The 18,599-nt window shown below is 48.5% G+C and overlaps 1 long non-coding RNA gene across 4 annotated transcripts; it reads right to left on the bottom strand.

Annotated features, from left to right (window-relative positions):
- Positions 1-10,720: 10,720 nt before the first annotated feature.
- On the bottom strand, positions 10,721-18,293 carry LOC311578422. Of its 4 annotated transcripts, XR_014772872.1 has the most exons (4): positions 17,252-17,608; positions 16,188-16,255; positions 13,521-15,441; positions 10,721-13,385 (listed from the first exon to the last, which is right to left on the bottom strand). It is a non-coding gene; the product is annotated as an uncharacterized lncRNA (long non-coding RNA). The 4 variants fall into 4 exon arrangements; XR_014772869.1 differs by lacking the exon at positions 17,252-17,608 and adding an exon at positions 17,615-18,293 and having other exon boundaries at positions 10,721-15,441; XR_014772870.1 differs by lacking the exon at positions 17,252-17,608 and adding an exon at positions 17,637-18,293 and having other exon boundaries at positions 10,721-15,441.
- Between the last annotated feature and the right edge of the window lie 306 nt (positions 18,294-18,599).

Genomic DNA, 18,599 nt, shown 5'->3' with positions numbered 1-18,599 from the left:
ACCTCACAAGTCTGGAGGAGATCACGGTAGTCCCAGTCAGGTAGGTGATAACCAGTTTCTTCTCTCTTGGTCAGTTTAGTTGTGTGTAGGACAGGATAACTCAGGTGCAAGCTCTTTGAGCCCTGCTGGATAGAGCTGCCTCCAGCAAAGTCAGATTTAGAGCCTCAGGACCTCTAAATAGAATAATTGAAAGTTCCTGGTCCTAATGCCTAAGGAACGCCCCCCCCCCCCAATGCCTGCCTCCCTGCAGCCCTGCCCTGAGGTCCAGCCCTGCTGGGGTCTTGGCTTCCTTATCCTAGAAGAGCAGCAATTGGTCAAGAGCCTCAGATTTGTGCTCCCAGTGGCTTACCCCTCAGTTTCCATGGTGACAAAAGGCAGCTGAACTGCCTACCAAGACACATGTGCACACATGCACGCACATGCGTGGGAGCATGGTAGACCTTGATGGCAAAAGTGTCTTTGCTGTCCTGGAGGGATGAGAGCGGAGAGAGCCTTGTCTGGTTAATTATCCCGTAGTCCTTTCTCCCGGCACACATATTTATGTACAGGCACACTTCAAACGTGGGACACACACACATGCAAAACCCAAAATATCTCTGTTCATTTATTCACATGTAGCTACCTTTGCTGAAGGCAGCGTATGTCTGTGTGTATATGCGTGCAGAAGCCACAAGTGACACAGACTAGCATCTAAGCAGGGCACCTAGGAAGTGAATTCTTTCACTTGCCACCACTTTCCTGGTACCAGAGGCTTGTGTTGCCTGTATGCTGTGGACCGTGTGGCCTGAGGACTCTGTCTAGGCCTGGGGTGGCTAAGAGGAAGGAGGCAGGAGTCAAAGGAGGCAGAACTCTTACCTGCCTCACTTGCTTCAATGTTAAAATTAAATTAAAAAATTTTTAAATGTTCATTTAGCCCTCCAAGCTACACATTATACCCTGGGTCAGGCCTTAAAACCTGTCTCCACCACAGCAACATGGCAAGCATCAGATAACTTTGCACTAGGCCTGTTAGCTGTCTTATTTATGGTGTTGTAGGGAACCAATAGATTAATGCTAGAAACTCTGTTCAGGGGTGTCGTCTGTTGTTCCTGTGAACAAGTAGTTGCTGTGGACTAGGCACTGGATTAGATTCATCATTTCATTTAAGCCTTTACATGGTAAGACAGTTATTACATTTCCCTTTAACAAGAGAGACCCTGAAACCAGGCTTGGTGGCACAGGCTTTTCATCTCAGCCCTCGGGTGGCAGAGGCAGGCAGATCTCTGTGAGTTTGAGGCCAGCCTGGTCTACAAAGTGAGTTTGGAGCATGAGGGGGCAGGGGTGGAGGTGGCGGTAAGCAAGCCCCAGGAGACCAAGATTCTGGGCACCGGGAGGGCCCAGAATCCACTTGGACTTGCCTGACCTCTAACTGGATGCTCAGAACTGTTCCATTTACTTGCTTATGATGGATGTAGAGTCTGGCTGCTAAAGTGAGACAGTTTGGCCAAGCAACCACGGTGAGGCCACGGAAATCTTGACTGAAAGGACCTACAATGCTTTGGGCTTTGCCTTCTCCTCTGCCTTTGCCTTGGCGGGTTCTCGTCCTCCCTGGCCTGGTAGTTCTTGACGTCTGGACCCAACATTTGGTGCGGTCTTACAAGTTAGAAGACATTTAGGCTGAAGATGTAGCTCAGCTGTGCTAGAGCACTGCCCTAGCCTGCATGAGGCCTTGTGTCCAGTCTCTAGCAGGACATAACGCAGGCGTGGTAATGCCCGCCCAGAGACCCGGCACTCAGAAGGTGGAGGCAGGAGGACCAGAGTGTTAACCTCCTCAGTTACACAGTGAAGTCGAGATCAGACTGGCCTAGAGGAGACCGTCTTTAAGAAGTGTGTGCGTGCACGTGTTCGTGCACGTGTGTGTGCACATATGTGTGCATGTGTGTGCACATGTGTATGTTTGTAAAGAATTCCAAGAACCTCTAGGTGGTGGTGGTACACTCCTTTAATCCCAGCACTTGGAAGGCAGAGGCAGGCAGATCTCTGAGGTCGAGGCTAACTGTGAGCTTCAGGACAGTCAGGGCTACACAAAGAAACCCTGCCTCCCCCAAAACAAACAAACAAACAAACAAGAATTTCAATAAGTCTATTATTAATATAGATTATATTCTTCTAAAATAATATTTATATCCAACAAACTTTTAATGGAAAAAATGACCATTTTCTAGGACAGAAACAATGTAGTGTCAATGTTGTCCTTTTACGTTTCTGCACATCTGCTTGGTTGAAGTAGCTGAGATGCACAGCCTGAGATGTACAGATAGGGGAGTGCAAACGCTACAGAGCTGCACACAGAGCCCCTGGGACTCTCAGGGATCCCTGTACACTGTAACAATTATGTCGGACATCTTTGTGTCCTTTAGGGATGCTTCTAACTTTCAAACTCAGCACCATTTCATTATACTATATGGTATCCAACTTGAGCTATTTTAGGGATGTTTCTAAATTTTTCTAGTTCACAGAATTACCTAGCTAGACACAGAGATGCATAGGAGGTAGATAGTGTGCAAAGCACAATGCGCTTTTCATTATTTTTAATAGAACTATTTAGAGCAAAATATAAATCAGTGGGTAACATAGCCTTCACACGCTCGGGCTTGTTTGAGTTAAGGAGGCTCAATGATTACCATCCATCTTGTTTCTCAGAAGGAGAAACTGAGACAAAGGAGAGCAGTGTGACTTGTTGTGGCTTAGAGTTAGCAGACGCTGGAGCCGATTATAACTCCACTTCTCTGGTTCTAGATTTGTGCTCACCTCATCGCAGCCCTTTCTGTAAAGACATTGTGGCTTAGAGGGTCTCGGAAAGGCAGACAGGTGCGGTGTGCAAACCGTTTATGAAAGTATATGGTGTTTGTGTTTTGGTTTTTTGTTTGTTTGTTTGTTTGTTTGTTTTTGAATAGATTTATGAAAAGAGAGAAACATTTCTCTTCCCTCTGCATGCTAAGTTACAGCTCTGCTGAGTTACAGGGCACCAGTTTGCTAATGTTTTTTTTCCATCCTCACAAAGGTCCCAGGCTGATACGTCTGACCTCAGGGTACTTCTTTCTCCCAGGCTCAACTACTGGCACATTCTTAACAACATTACACAGAAAGCCTAGCTTTTCACATGAGCATACAGAGCGAGTTCACTTGGGGATAGCAATCTGATTTCCATTGCTTTTCTCGTCCATCATGTTTGAGATACTTTTTCCGCTTAGGTGGCCTACAAGTGTTCCACTCAGGCAACCATATCTGTGTGAATGGAACCTTCAGAAGTCCCTATACCTGCTTAGGTAAGCCCCATATGGGCGTACAAGCAGCCGCAGCCTCGGTCCTTTTTGTTAATCTGGTAGGTGTTTACGTTGTGAACTTTGTGATGGCATGAAGCTCAGAGGCTCATGGCTGTCCAGGATGCCATGAGAAGAGCCCTTTTGCCCCGAGCCTCCCAGCTGCCTTGAGCAAATCCCTTGCCAGGTAAGAATCTCCACTTCTTCAGTGCACTTGGGAGGCAGAGGCAGGCAGATCGCTGTGAGTTCGAGGCCAGCCTGGCCTGCATAGTGATGCTTGTAAAAAGCTTTTTTATTTTTTGTTTTTTGCAACAGGACTACAATATCATTATGAGAGCTATCAATTTTTTTAAAGGGAAAATTCTTTGGCTTTAAAGAGTAAAAAGGGGCCTGAGAAATGCAGAGCAGCTAGCTCCCCTGTGTCTCATGTTTAGAGTTGATAAATGTCAATAAAAGAAAATGAAAACAGTGGGGAAAGGATGACATTTCTATGTTTACCTCCGTCTTTAAGTCTCAGGCAACTGCCAGCTCCTCCTCCCCTTTCCTCACTGAGTCTGCTAAAAACAGGGTGAGGGGAGACCCTGGAGGTTCAGATATGGGGGCTGCCAACAAGGGTTCTTGGAAGATAGTGCAGATCCTAAACTGGAAGAAAGCAGGACCTGAGCCAACAAGGGTCCGAGCAGAGCGGCTGCCCACCACTCTTCAGCATCAGATTTCTCCCTTGGCTTGCCAAAGGCTTGAGAAGTGTCTTAAGCCACCTCGGTGTTAGTGGCTCCTACGTGTAATAGCATCTTCACAGCAACACCCAAAAGGAGACTGCGTGGAGGCACAGGGGAGCTTGCCTACTCAAACCCACGCCATGGCTGAGAGGTTGATGCGAATATACAGGTACCCACCAATGCAACCTCAGTGAGACGCAAACCTGAACATCCAATTACGCATGAATATGTGGTGGTGCAAGCACACCAGCCCTGGGACCAAACACAAAAGCCAACAACGTTCAAACGCACTGGAGCCAAGCTCTTTTCTCTGCTGTATCATAGAGTGGGCCAAGTTTTTACCAAACCCACATTCTGAGGGGTACATGAGTGTGTGTATGTGGAGTGTGTGTGTGTGTGTGTGTGTGTGTGTGTGTATGTGGAGTGTGTGTGTATGGTGTGTGTGTGTAGGGGGGTGTGTAAGAACATTCTTTTAATATTCCCAACAACATAAAAGTCTCTACTCTCTGTAATACTGAGTAATACAAACTGCATTTCCCCGACCATGAGAGAATATAATTTTTTTGTTTCTAAGTCTTTTGAATTTGTGCTTCTGTTTTTCGTGTTTCCTGTGGCCTTCTCTCTGCCCTTAGCAGTACGTGCTCTTTATCCCTCAGGCCTCTCTCTGGAGGCAGAGATGACGGTGGCATGTGTGGCATGGGGTGCCGTGAGTATGTGCACGTGGTACCCTCCTAAACACAGAGCCAGCCAGGTGAAGGGGAGGAGTGACACGAGGCAAACACTGGCACGAGACCTGTGTGGGTCAGACTGACTTTTCACTGCACTGAGGACCTAGGAGGGTGTTTTGGTATCTTATAGATGTACTTTCATTTGGGCCTGAGTGAGGCTGTGACGTTGTTTGGGGTGATGGAATGGCTGGATTCAGGTGTTGACCAGGCCTGGCCTGACCACAGAGTGATTCTGAGTCAGAAAGGTTAGAATCTGACAGTGCTAAAAATGAGATCCACAGATTGAAAAGAGATCACCCAGTAAGACCTGGTGGCACTGTGTTAAGCATCAGCAAACAAACTGAAAGGTTTCTTTTCAGCCAATTTTTGTAGTGTGTGTGTGTGTGTGTGTGTGTGTGTGTGTGTGTGTGTGTGTGTAGGTCTGAGGACAATCTGTAGAAGTTGGTTCTGTCCTTCTGTCACATAGATTCTTGGGCTCAGCCTCAGGTGATCAGGTTTCGCAGCAAGCACCCCTTTCCTCACTGAGCCCTCTCACCAGCCCCTTCAAACCCATTTTTTTAAAGATTTATTTATTTATTTATTACATATATAAGCACTCTATCTGCATGCCAGAAGAGGGCGTCGGACCCCAGTATAGATGGCTATGAGCCACTGTGTGGTTGCTGGGAATTGAACTCAGGACCTTTGGAAGAGCAGCCAGTGCTCTTAACCTTTGAGCCATCTCTCCAGCCCCCTTCAAACCCATTTTTAAGAGATGCAGCAACATCTCTTAAACCATCTCTGATGGTTTCAGGACCTACATGTGTCTGGACCCTGACCCTCCCCTGGCAGTGGGGAAGGGGAAGGTTGTACCAGTGACTTGTATTTGGAAGGATGCAGTGACATAGGCTGTGTCTGTGATCACATGAGTATGTTTTCACGTACCATGGCTGAGGCTAACATCACAGAACAGAAGGCGTGGAAGAGCCTTTGAGACCATGTAGAAGCTGAATTTGGAGAGTTGTTTTGTTGTTGTTGTTGTTGTTCTGTTTTTGAGACAGGGTTTCTCTGTGTAGCCTTGGCTGTTCTGGACTCTCTTTGTAGACCAGGCTGTCCTCGAACTCACAGAGATCCGCCTGCCTCTGCCTCTCAAGTGCTGGGTTTAAAGGCTTACGCCACCATGGCCCAGCTGAACTTGGAGAGTTTTAAGTGACTCTTTCAAAAGCACAGAACAAGCATGTGGCTTCGATACATTTAGAGACTGTGTTGGTTTGTTGGGGTTACTGTAACAGTCTACCACAGGCTGAGGGACCCGAACAGCAGAAATGTCATTTCTCAAGTCCTGCTGGCTTGAAGCCCAAAACCAAGGGGTTAGCTGTGTTGGTGTCTCCTAAGGCCCCTTTACTTGGATTAGAGGTGACTGGCATGTCCTTCAGACATCAGACAGTTGCCTCTTCTAAAAGGGACACAGTTCATCCTGGATGGAGGGGGTCTACCTTCAGAATCGCATTTGGAACCGATGACCTCCTTACAAACCACAGTCACATTTGGAAGCACTAGCAATTAGGAACTCAATGTATGAAATTTGAAGGGCTTTTTTTTTTTAATTTTTGAATGTTGAGGCTGAGCCCATAACTGACCCCAGCCTTGGACTTCCAGCCACGATGTCAGCGTGCCCACATCAGACTGAGAAATCAGGTGAACCGGCTTCTGCTTTAGTCAATTCTTATTTGCTTCCTAGTGCTGAGAAAGTTGTTTCCTCATTTATTATTTTTTAAATTGAGCCGAGTGTGGTGGTGTGAGCCTTTAGACCCAGCACTTGGAAGGCAGAGGCAGGTGGATCTCTATGAACTTGAGGTCAACCTGGTCTACATAGTGTGCTCAAGGACAGCCAGAGCTGCATAATAGAGAGACCCTGTCTTTAAAAAAAATAATAATAATAATGTAAAATTTTTATTTTTCTTTCTGGTGCTAGAAATTGGACCTAGAGCCTGTGCAAGCTAGGCAAATACTCTGTACTAACCCACAGCCATGTTTCTTCTTCTTCTTTTTTTTTAAGATTTATTTATTTATTACATATACAGTATTCTGCCTTCATGTACACCGGCACACCAGAAGAGGGCCCCATGTCTCATTACAGATGGTTGTGAGCCACCATGTGGTTGCTGGGAATTGAACTCAGGACCTCTGGAAGAGCAGCCAGTGCTCTTAACCTCTGAGCCATCTCTCCAGCCCCAGCCATGTTTCTTCTTACTATTTGAGACAGGAGGGAGGAAGGTGTTTTACTAATTGCTCAGGCCAGCTTTGAACTCACTGTGTAATTGATGCAAAGCTTGAACTTTGAATCATCCTGCTTCAGACTACCAAATAACTTTGCAGATAGGAGATCCAAATGGAGTTCCAGACCCCTTAAGAGTCAACAAGAGACTGAAAAGCATTTCTTGCTGTCAAGGCCTAGGAGAAGGCAGAGCAAACCAGGAGGAAAGCCCTGTGGCTATACAGGAAATTTTTTCTTAGAACTATTTAATTTTTTATGTGTGTGAGTGTTTTGCCTGCATGTGTATATGTGCACTGTGTACAGACTTGTGTACCCATAGAGTTCAAGAGAGATTGTTGGTTCCCCTGGGACTGGAGTTAAGGATGGCTGGAAATCAGCACGTGAGTGCTGGGAACTGAACTCCCCCGTCGTCCCAACAAGAACTCTTAACCACCGAGCCACCTCTCCAACCCATAGGCAGGTATTTAAAACTAGACTCATCTGACTGAAATAAACTCAGTGAGAACCCTGCCTGAGATGCTCAGAGAAGCCAGGTATCTGGCAACTGTCACATCTGACAAGTTCTCTCCAGAATGTGACCAGAGTGCCCCGTGCTGAGCTCAGCCCTACCACCTGCCTCCAGGTTGCTGGACAGGCTGGCTGCATTCAGAGTCAGGCAAGAGTCTTATTCTATCTTCTTCTCAGTCGGGGATAGGGATGGGATGGGGGTGGGGGTGGGCATAAGAGCTGCCCTCAAAGCCGGGGCGGTGGCAGCGCACACCTTTAATCCCAGCACTTGGGAGGCAGAGGCAGGGGGATTCCTGTGAGTTCGAGGCCAGGCTGGTCTACAAGTGAGTCCAGGACAGCCAAGGCTACACAGAGAAACCCTGTGGGGGGCGGGAGGAGGGCTGCCCTCACTCCTTGGCCCTGGAACCCTAAGCTGGCTCTAGGAAAGAGACTTTGTAAGGTAGGGCAGACACAGTAGCAAAGTGGCCACAGAAATCACGTGGTTATAGAGAACCGCCTGTGACGATGTAGCAGTGTGTGCCCTAAAGTGGACACAACCAGGAATAAGGACACCCTGACTTAGGATGTGCCAGTTCCTCAGCCATTGGAGATCAAGTTTCAGTTTTTGGAAGCTATCCAGCTGAAGAATAAAGAAAACCACCTTCAAGGGAGAGCTTTGGAGAGAACTTACCGGAAGCAGAGAGCCTGAATGGTGGTCCCGCTCTGAGCCTCAGTTTCCCTTCCTTCAAAGTAAGGCGCTTTGATTAGGCAGCACAGAGACTCCTCCCAGCTCTGAGATTTAAGCAAAGGCTGGATGGAGGATGCTGGGGGCAGGGAGAAGGAATACTTTGTAGCAAATCAAATGATGGACTATGTGTCTCTGTGAACCAAACCAGGCACAGAAACTCTCCATCTTCATTCCAGAGTTGGTGGGGGGTGGGGAGCAGTGTGTTTGCTGTGGTGTCTCCTCATTTGACGACTCAACCTTTTCCACAGGGCCCCTGCAGATACACCGTGGGGAGCTGTTTCCCTTGAGGACCCTGCTCACCGGGGAGAGGGGGGAGATGGGGTGGGCAGCTGGGGGCCCAGTGTGTCTCTGTGATGCCCCCAGTCAGGTGAAGACAAAAAAAGCAGCCCACTATCTGCTTAGCTTCAAATATGAGAATAAAGGGATCCAATTTTGTTGCTTTCATCTGGAGTGCGTGGATAATGAGATACAGGATCAGCCTTATGAGTGATGCAGTTTTAGCCTCTGGGAAAGCTCTGTTTCCCCCTCCCCAATTATCCTGCCGCCGAAATGCCTTAAGTTCCACCATTAGAGCACATGGTGTTAAGTACAGCTCTCTGCAGACCACATCTTTAAAATAGAACTGCACCACCGGGATAGTTTATCAAACAAGGATAGAGTCCGAAAAGTAGTGCTGGGGGAGTTCTGGGGCATGATCAATTGCTAGCCCCTCCGTTTCGCCAGCTGACCCTTGTGGGGAAGCTGAGCTTGGAGGAGGAGGTGGGAATTCAGGGGTTCCCTGAGAAAACAGATGCCTGCAATTATGGGTGTATGCTATGTCTGAGGAAGGGGTGGGTTCAAAGTGCTTGATTAGACTGGAAAATGACATGGGCTGTGGTAAAGCTGAATTCAGGGAAGCAGAGCTCCGTGGTATAGGTGAGGGCAGTCACTGGAGAGGCCAGTGCAGAAACACCTCCTGAAGCTAAGTGAGGTGGCGCACACTTTAGTCCCAGCACTCGGGAGACAGAGGCAGGGGAATCTCTGAGTTTGAGGCCAGCCTGGTCTACAAAGGGGGTGTCAGGACAGCCAGGGCTACACACAGAGAAACGTTGACCCAAAAGCGAAAAAGAAGGTGAACATGCTCATAGGATGTAAAACTACTTTTGGACCCCCCCCCAAATCCCATAACTACTGCCGATTTATGTAATCCATGTGGAAGTGTTGAAACACAGTAATAGGGAAGCTACTACCAGGGTTCAAGTCCCACTATGTGACCTTTAAGCAGGTGAATTTACCTCCTGAGATTATATTTCTTCATCAAATACAGCATAAGGCATCTTGCAAATAGCAGTCTTTGTAAATGGAAACTATCATAGTCATAAACGTTGAGGGAGCTGAAGGACACTATCTGTAATTTGGAAATAAATTATAGAATAAATTGGACCACTGTGGTCCAATATAGCAGAAGGCTCTGATCAACTAATGTGTAGTCTTCTTACCTGGATGAGTTTAGGCAACGCAAAGCATGTGTCTTTAACCTTTTGAGATCCGGTAATTAAGGAAACAGAAAGTCCTGTGCCTTTCCATGTATTCTGGGAACCCGGGGTAAGACTGGCATGGGCCACAGACAAGATGGGTGGCTATGGTTTAAGGGAAAGACAAATAAACAAAAAACAAACAAACAAAAACACTGCCCTCACTCACATTTGTATCATGGAGAACATAGTATAGGAAAAAAATATTTCAGCTAAAACAATTGTGTCATAGGTATGAAACTCCATCATTTATACCCATGTCCCTCCTCCTGGACAGTGGCTTCTGAGGACTTTCAGCCAAAAAAAAAATTTTTTTTTTTGCCTAGAAGAATGTGTGTCAACACATTAGTGGAGGTTTCCTAACCTGGCTGCTAACCAGTGGAGAAGAGGAGGCTGCGACTCAGGGCAAGTTCGGTTTGAGCAGGACTGGCGCTACCCACAGGCCAGAGCACAGACTTCGCTATTCAGGAGGCACACAGTGGAAGGCATGGGCAGCAGACGGTCTAGGGAAATAACAAGGGAAAAAGACGCCAAATGAGGACGGGACCCACCGAGAATGCCAGGCATCCACTTCCCTGTGACTTAAGGGCAGGTGGATTTGATTCCGCAAGGAAATGAGTGACAAAGGGTATGCTTTGCAGATCGCTGGGACCCCAGGGCCTCCTCAGCTGGCCCAGAAGTCCAGTCAGAATCCAACACCCCAAAGCATGTGTCTCTTCTGTCCCTTCATTATAATCTCTGGAAATATATAAATGTACACTTTATAATGCAAATACATTGCTGGGTGGCGGTGGCGCACGCCTTTAATCCCAGCCCTTGGAGGGAGGCAGAGGCAGCAGATCTCCATGAGTTTGAGGCCAGCCTGGTCTACAAAGAGAGTCCAGGACAGCCAAGGCTACACAGAGAGACCCTGTCTCGAAAAACCAAAAAACAAACAATGCAAATACATTAATGTTTTATTGTGGTGGGGGTTGCTGAGATAAGGTTCCACTTTGTAGTCCATGCCAGCCTTAAAGTTTGACAATCCTGCCTCAGCCCTCTGAATGCTGGGATTACAAATATGAGCCACCATGCTCTGAAATTAATATTCTAAAAGTGTAACCAAGGAGAGAGAGCTCAGTGGTAGAGTAATTGTCTAGCATATATGAGAATCTGGGTTTGATTCTCAGCATTGTGAGGGAATAGCCACTCTTGTGATTATATACTCAGGAAAAAATTTATTTTATAGTCCCAGCAAGGAAATACAACACACACACACACACACACACACACACACACACACACACACTCCTCTTCCTCTTCCCTCCCCCCTGCTCCCTTCTCCCCTCTGCTCTTTCCTTCCTTCCCTTTGCAAATAAGAGTCCAAAAGGTATGTGGCATCAGGCAGATCTGAGGTCTGATCTAAACACTGAAAGGGGCTTAGTGGATGTTTCCTTTACAAGATAGGCTCTGGCCTCTACCTGGCCTGCCCCTTCACGTCATAGCAGCCCAAGGCAGAGGGGTAAGGAATTGTTTCTTCTCCCAAACACTGTTGCAATAACAGGGGGAAAAATATTAACACAACAGCCACAGAAAAGTGGATGTCTCTGGGCCTCAACCACTCCCTTTCCCAGCCCTTTCTCCAGAACTGTGGGAGTGAAACCAGGAATAGGAGAGAGGAAGTGGGAACAGGGGAAAGAATTTGTTAGGCAGGTTAAAAACAAAACAACAACAACAACAACAAAAACCCGCAAGAGGGAGTTTGGTAAATGCTCTGAGAGGGTAAGAGAAGGAGCTGAGCTGAAAGGTGGTAATTAGCTTATTATTGGTTCCCCTGGGTGTTGTGAGAATTCCTTAGGAGACACTTGTGAGAAAAGCAGAGGGAAAACAGTAAATACACATCTAATGATATGCTAAATAAATTATTATTGTTATTATTATTACTATTATTATAGCAATTGCAACTCACCCCTGGCATCAGAGTTTCCACCAGAGGTGGGAATTGATTCCCCCTACAGCTAGGCCTCCACTGCTGCCAATATGCCCCCAGGCACTCCTCCACCTCAGGGATCTGTTGAGTAATTGGACCGTATAGACCAGTCCTCTGCGAACAGCTACGCTCCTTGTTGCTGTCGGAGCTGTTCTGGAGCGCCACAGAAACTTGCAAGGCCTCTGCCAGGTGCCTGCTATAGTAAGGAAGAGAGAAGGAAGGTCCTGCCAAGAATGGCAGGCTAAACTCTGGTGTTGACACCACTCCCCAAGCTGAGGCAGGCAGCAGGGGTGGGGGTGGGGGGGCAGGCAGAAAGAAAGGGAATTTCTCAACCTAGAGGCCACAGCTCCCAGGGCTCCCTATTACAGCAGCCACTGCCAAGGACACCGTGTGCATGTGCATGTGCGTTTTACTAGTGAGAGAGACTAATTATTTTCGTCAGCTTCCTAAAGAGTTCTGGGGCCCAGATACAGTTAATAGTCACTTCAGGCCCAGGTAAAGGGCCCAGGACTCTCTGGATTCAATAACAAGGCCACCTCTCTTGGCATCTGGCCCTCAGGCTGGGGGCAATCCTTATCAGAGCTTCAGAGTTCCGCTGTTTGCAGTTGAGTTTACACTCACCCTAATGTTTACACCCACCCCATCCTGGGATTCCCAGACAAATGCACAACTGTGGTCTTTTGGTCTTCTCCCTCCCTGTATTCATTTATGAAAAGCTAGCTTTCCCGGGGGGTGTAGGGGGAAGGGGGCCAGGGTTCTAGCAACACAGGCCGGAGGATTGGGTGGGGAGGGCTGGAGACTCAGGCTTGCATCTTTGAAGGTGGGATCCAGGACCCGTTCCAGGCCCTCAGCCCTGCCTTTAAGCACAGGGAAGGTGGCTTTAAGGGCCTTTAAGGAGAGCCCTCCCACGCTCTGGGCCCTTCACTAGATGGGCCAACACCACCCACCTCTTTCTACTCACCGTTAGTGGCTCAGAAGGGACAATTTTGCAGAAACAAAAAGGAAAAAAGAAACGACAACCTTGTTAAAAATCAAATATATGAAACGATACAATTAAAAGACATTTCTGCATCAAAAAGTGAGCTCTTTAATATAAAAAATCATTTAACTACTAATATATTAAAACAATATACCTGATATGCTCCATATCCTTGGAGCAGGGCTGAGGCATAAAGCAAGGCCTTTCCTTAGCCGGCCTGTCTTGTACTGATTTATTTTGCTGTATTTGTGTATTTCTTAATGGATCAGCGGTGGCCCCCCCACTGAGCCCCTCAGGACAGGCAGTTCCATCCCCAGCCTGTGTCTTGCTTGTTCAGATTTATATTTTATGATTCTAGGCATCAGGGGAGCCAGGAGCCAGAGGTTTAGAGGAAAGGAGCATTGGGGAGAGCGCGGCCTGCCTTGGAAACCCAGTTTCCTGGCTCTGGGTGCCTCATGCCTGATCCCAGGCTTGGGCCTCTCTCTCTCACAAGCAACCCACTACTAACCTCCAGAACCAGCCTGACTAGGATGCTTCCAGCATGGTCACAGTGGGGTGCGGAGCGATGACGGGGCTCTTGGGTGGAACACATTCTGTTCAATGCGAGCACGTTTTCTTTTTTTTTTAAAACAAGAACTCTGCCAGCAACAGACGTCAGGTTTGCCTTGGACCAGCTCCCAGTCCTGTGGGCAGAGTTGTGCTGAGGTTGGTGTGTGGTGCTTAACCCCAGCCCAGGGAGGTCCACTACCTTCCCAGCATCCTAGAGGTTTTGGAGGCAAGACTGGCTATCCTTAGTTCAGGGAAGACTCCTTTCACACCTTTGGGGAAGAAGTCTGTAGCTCAGCTCTCGGGGTGTGTGTGTCCTTTCCCCTTGGGTTAGCTGGAGGCAGGGGAGGAGAGTTGTGGAATCTTGACTCGGTGGTGCCTGGAAGGGGGTTGGCAGGACAGTGGTGCCCATGTGACCATGTGAGTGAAGGAGGTGAGCTCTAGAGGCTTAGGTCAAAAGCCCTTGACATCTCCAAACCAAAGTCTTCCCCCAAAGGACCAACAGCAGGGCTGTTAGGAAGCTGGAGGACCCTCTGTCCCCAGAGGAGAGGGCCCCAATGCAAATAAGGATGGAGAAGGAGTGTGGCTGAGCAGAATTAGTCAGATGAAGCCAGGCGGTGTGGGGCAGGAGATATGGAGGGCCTTCTCCAGACCCATCGGAGCAAGCCCACCGCTGGAATGTTCACCCCTAGAACTATGGGGCTCCCATGGCACAGGAGACCCAGGTGAAAGCAGAGTAGGTTACCTTTTACTAGGCTTTCCTAGACCTCTAGTGTTTTGTTGATAGAAATCAGGGGTGTGTGGTGGGGACTTCCTTCTGAAACAGTGCCTCCCCACACTTTTTAAGGCCAAGATTTGAGACTATCCCCCCCCCAAAAAAATACAATTCAAAAGAAGGGCTCTGAAGGCCGAGAGGCAAGACAGTGGCTAGTCTTTAGTGTAGCAGCAGGGGTGGGGGTGGGGGGCTACGGGCAAAGGGGCTCCCTGTTCCTGGGGTTACTGAGACACTGGATGGGGAGGTAGGATGCACGCCTGCCTTCCCCCCCCCCTTTCATAAGCCTCAGCCTATATCTGCCGATGACATTCCCTCACCGCGCAGCAGCTTTTGGTGGCGTTTATCTCTTTTACCTCGGACTGTTTCAACTGAGCCCCTATGACCTTCCATTTCCTCCCTTCCTCCCTCCCTTGGCACTTCTAGGCAGTTGACCCTTTGAGAACTCCAACCTCCCTCAGGAAAGAACCCTACTAGCTAGTTCCCTGGCTTTCTAGTCAGTCTTCTGCAGTTACCTCAGCAAACAAGTCTCTCCAACCTCTACGCATAAATATGCCTGTTCAGAGATAGACTGGCCTAAGTCCCAACACACACACATCATGAGATAATCACGTCTTCATATACATACACATATCTCTACAGAGTTGTGTTAAAAAAAAAACAGTCTATAACTCTAGAGTCTAGACAGAGAGAGCACTGTGTACATATAGGACTGTAATTACTTATGTCTATTTTTATAACTATGTTGTTATAAATAGATACGCCTATATATAGTGATAATAATATAGAAATATACCCCACAGCCATATACGGCTCTAAGTGGATGCTTTAACTACTGTGTATCACAATCAATAAGTATATATCTCTTGATACATAATTCTAACAATATACATTTATCTATATAGCTGCTCAGAGATATAAATCTGTCAGGATATCAAATGTCCATAAAGCTGGATGGCTATAAGAGAGTCGTATATTTTTCCGTATATAAATCTGCTTCTGTAACTGTTGTATATGCACAAATACAATGGAAATAATTATATTTTCCTAAAGCATAAATCTGTAACTACAACTACAGCACATTTAGGTATGGTTAAAGATAGAGCAATATTTTGTAGACACCGTCTGTCAATACAGCCACCGGTGCCTCCAAACAGAGAGAGTTACAGTGGGAGTTATAAATAAACTCTCCAGATGTGATCGGACCCATGAACTAGATGTAAACATGGCTCCTCCGAGCTGCAGAGTCACACCACGCAGGGAAGGGGGCTGAAGTGCTGGGGTAATAGTATCCTCACCCCTCCGCCACGGAGGGGCAGAAGTCTCTGGGCTGTGGGGAGCCAAGCAGGAGTGGGTGCGAGGTAGTGGCGGCTCCAGGGAACAGAAGCCTCTGGATCAGTCTCTAGGGCAGGTGGAGAGGCCTAAGAGAAAAAATGAAAAACAAAACACAAACACAAAAAGCTGGCTTGAGTCCTTTAGCCACCCCTTGGACCTCAAAGCCTTTCATTAGGGAATTCAGTGAGCTCCCAAGCTCACTGAGCCTAAGGGTAGCTCAAGTTGAGGTTTGAGCGGTGCAGGCTCCATCCTTGCCTGCCCGCCCGCCCGCTCGGCAGCAGCTGCCTGCGATTCGAGACCTGGGCCTTCCTCTGAGCTCCGCGGCCCCGCGCGCGCGGAGCTCTGGCTTCGACCTGTTTTGTTTTATTTTGCCCCATTGCTATTTTGTAGGGCTGATTATCATCCCAGGGTCTTCCACCTTGTGCTGCTCAAATATGCGAAGAAGGCAGGAATGATTCTTCCGTCTCTGCGTGGGACTCAGTGGATTGCGCCATTTCTCTGGTTTCTTTCAAACCAAATGGGTCATCCGCTGTCGAGAAAGAATCCAAGCCTCTGGGCAAGCTTGTGACTCCTGTCTTTGAGAAGTTCTCCTGCTCGCTGGTTAAGGCTTTTTTTTTTTTTTTTAATCTTTTCTTTTTCTCTCTTTTAAAAGTTGGCTAGTGTGTTTTGTTATAATTTTTCCTTTTGATCTATTTTTTGCAGCACAGTTGCTTTTCGTTAGACCCGAAACTATGGGGCGGTCTTTTTTCACCGGCGAATTTCGTATCCCTACATCCTCTGACGCCCACTTTCCTTCAATTAATTAATTACTAAAATGATAAGAAAGCTGTACCTGGAGAGAATGAGTAGACATTGCAGGAATCCGGGCCGCTCTTCGCTTCCTTTATGGAAATCGCTTGGCTCCAAGTTCGGAAAAAGAAAAAAAAATCAGGGATCCTCAGCTCTCCCTACTTTTAAAACGGCTCTAGGAAGGGAACTTTCCGGGGGAGCTGCCTGCAGGAGCTCCAGCCTCGCGCCGCGCCTCTCCCCAGTCCCCGCCGGCCATAAACATTTTTGTCTGTTTCCCTCTCGGCTGCTCTTCCCCAGTTCCTCTGCGTCCCAGCGGCCCCACCGACTTCGGCTAACGCCTCATCCATCTCTGCTCCTCACATTGACCCAGCACGTTGGGCCTCCTCTTAAGAGCAGGGGCTCCCAGAGAGTCCCCAAACCCACTAACCACCCACATGTGTGTGAGGGTCCCCTTTCTGGTTGCACAAAGCAAGCTAGAGAAAGAAACAAAAACAAAAACAAAAACAAAAAGGAAGGGGGGGGGAGCAGAAACGAGTGGCCTCTAGATCTTCCTCCTGTTTTCTGGCAAGATGACCCTGACTGGAGAAAGGGGGTCCAACCCCAGGCCCTCCAGAGCATTTCTAGAAACTAACTTTCTATGTTCCCTGTCTTTCCCTTCAGAGTCTGTGGTGGCGATTCCTCCCTTCCCCTGCCCCCGTCTCAAAGTATCCCCTTTGGTATTTTATTGCGCTCCTGCTAAAGAGGGGCTGTTAATTACTGTTTTTATTGTGTTATTTATTGTTATTATGAGTGTTAAAGGTTTCTTCACTGGGGTTAGGGAACTGTAGCCTGGCCTAGAGAGAGTGGGCAACCGTGCGCGCGCGGGCGCGCACACACACACACATACACACACACACACACACATACGTGGGGCACACACACCTAACGGTGCACCCACGAAAGCCTGTTTCCTTAAAGTCCCTGCATAACAATTCAAGGGAGTCAGGCCTCCTCCGGCAACAACGCAAACAACACGCTGCCCGCGCATGCAGCATTCAGGCCAAACGCCATCCCCAGACTGGTGCCAAATCCCACAAGAACCAAGCTTGCAAAGCAAAGGAAAAATACCTAAGAATCCCTTCTTTCCCACAATCTGGAGGGGCGACAGGCCTCGGTCTCTTTCCCCTAGTCTCTCTCGCTTTCTCTTTTTTTTCTCCTTGTTTACAGCTTCAGAGAGCTCAAGGCCCATAAATCTTGAGGGGCCTACAGAGCGCAGAGCACATTTGTATGCATCGTTAGGACTCGCTAATACCTAAGCCCATTAACAGCGTGTACGCGCGTGGTTTCCGGTGTGTATTAACTTATAGTTAAATTCTGGAGGAAAGGGCATTGTGAATTAACATATACCAAATCCATCACGGGCTTTTGTCATATCAGATCAGTCAGCCAGGGTTTTGGGGGAGCAAGGTGCCTGGGTCAGGGTGTGCCCACCTCCAAAGTTTGTGCAGCCAACCTGGAGGTCCGGCCCAGGTCGGGCGGTGGTTCTGGTCCCCATGCCAACCGGCTGCACACCTGCGGCAGAGCGGCGGCCTTTGTCGAGCACAGGGAGGTGGAAGAGGCTGCTTAGCCCTCGGTCTCCGGGCCAGCCGGCCGTCTGGTTTCCGATTTCTGGAAGAAATTTGAGAAGCTAGCGTGGAGTTGCTGAACTTTAATTAAACCTAAGACAGGACAGTGGGAGGAGAAGGGGGTTAAAAAACGATCCGGGGAGGAGGTTGGGGGGCCGAGGAAAAGTAAGGGTGTCTCGGCACAGCGGAGCCTGGTGGTTTCTCCAGGGGGTTGAACATAGAGTAGCGTCCCTGCTTTTACTTCCCCTCCCCGGCTACTCCGCCCAGTCAGGCGGCTAATCGCTGCCCTCTTAAAAAAAAAAAATGGATAATGAGTAAGAAGGAAAACGCAAAGCCACAAGGAAATCTAATTGCATGGCGTGATTCAGCCAGGTGTTCCTAGTTCCAGTGACTCAGGCTGTCTTGGAACCCCAAGGATCTGGATAATTGGGCCTGCGTAGACAGAGATGGAGGATGCTGGTTCTAGAGGGAGGGCCGCGGAGTGGAAGGTCCATCTCTTGGGGTCCAGTAGAAAACACCAAAGACAAAACAAGCTAAATTATTGTGTTCGCGTGGTTCGGTTTGCCTATTTAAATACTGCAGAGAGGGAGGGGATGTGTGGCCTGGCTGGTCTCCCTTCTGCGGTGCAGAAGGGCTCTGGGCGCTGGCTGGGCCGGGCCGACCGGACAGACCCGGCGGGTCGGGCCGGGCCGGGTGGGGGGGGGGCGGGGAGGGGGGCTAGGCGGGCCCTCCCCAGGCGCTGTGAACTTTAGCTGGGCCGCCGCCTGTCAGCCCCAGAAAGCGTTAAAGGTGCAGCAGCCCGCGCCAGCCTCCGCAGCCGCCTTTGTACGCGTGATTTATGACTTCAATCT

Source organism: Acomys minous, assembly GCF_964271855.1.
Source record: "Acomys minous genome assembly, chromosome: 12".
Taxonomy (NCBI): domain Eukaryota; kingdom Metazoa; phylum Chordata; class Mammalia; order Rodentia; family Muridae; genus Acomys; species Acomys minous.
The sequence above is the reverse complement of the archived record's forward strand: the minus strand, read 5'-3'. Positions and strand labels throughout refer to the sequence as shown.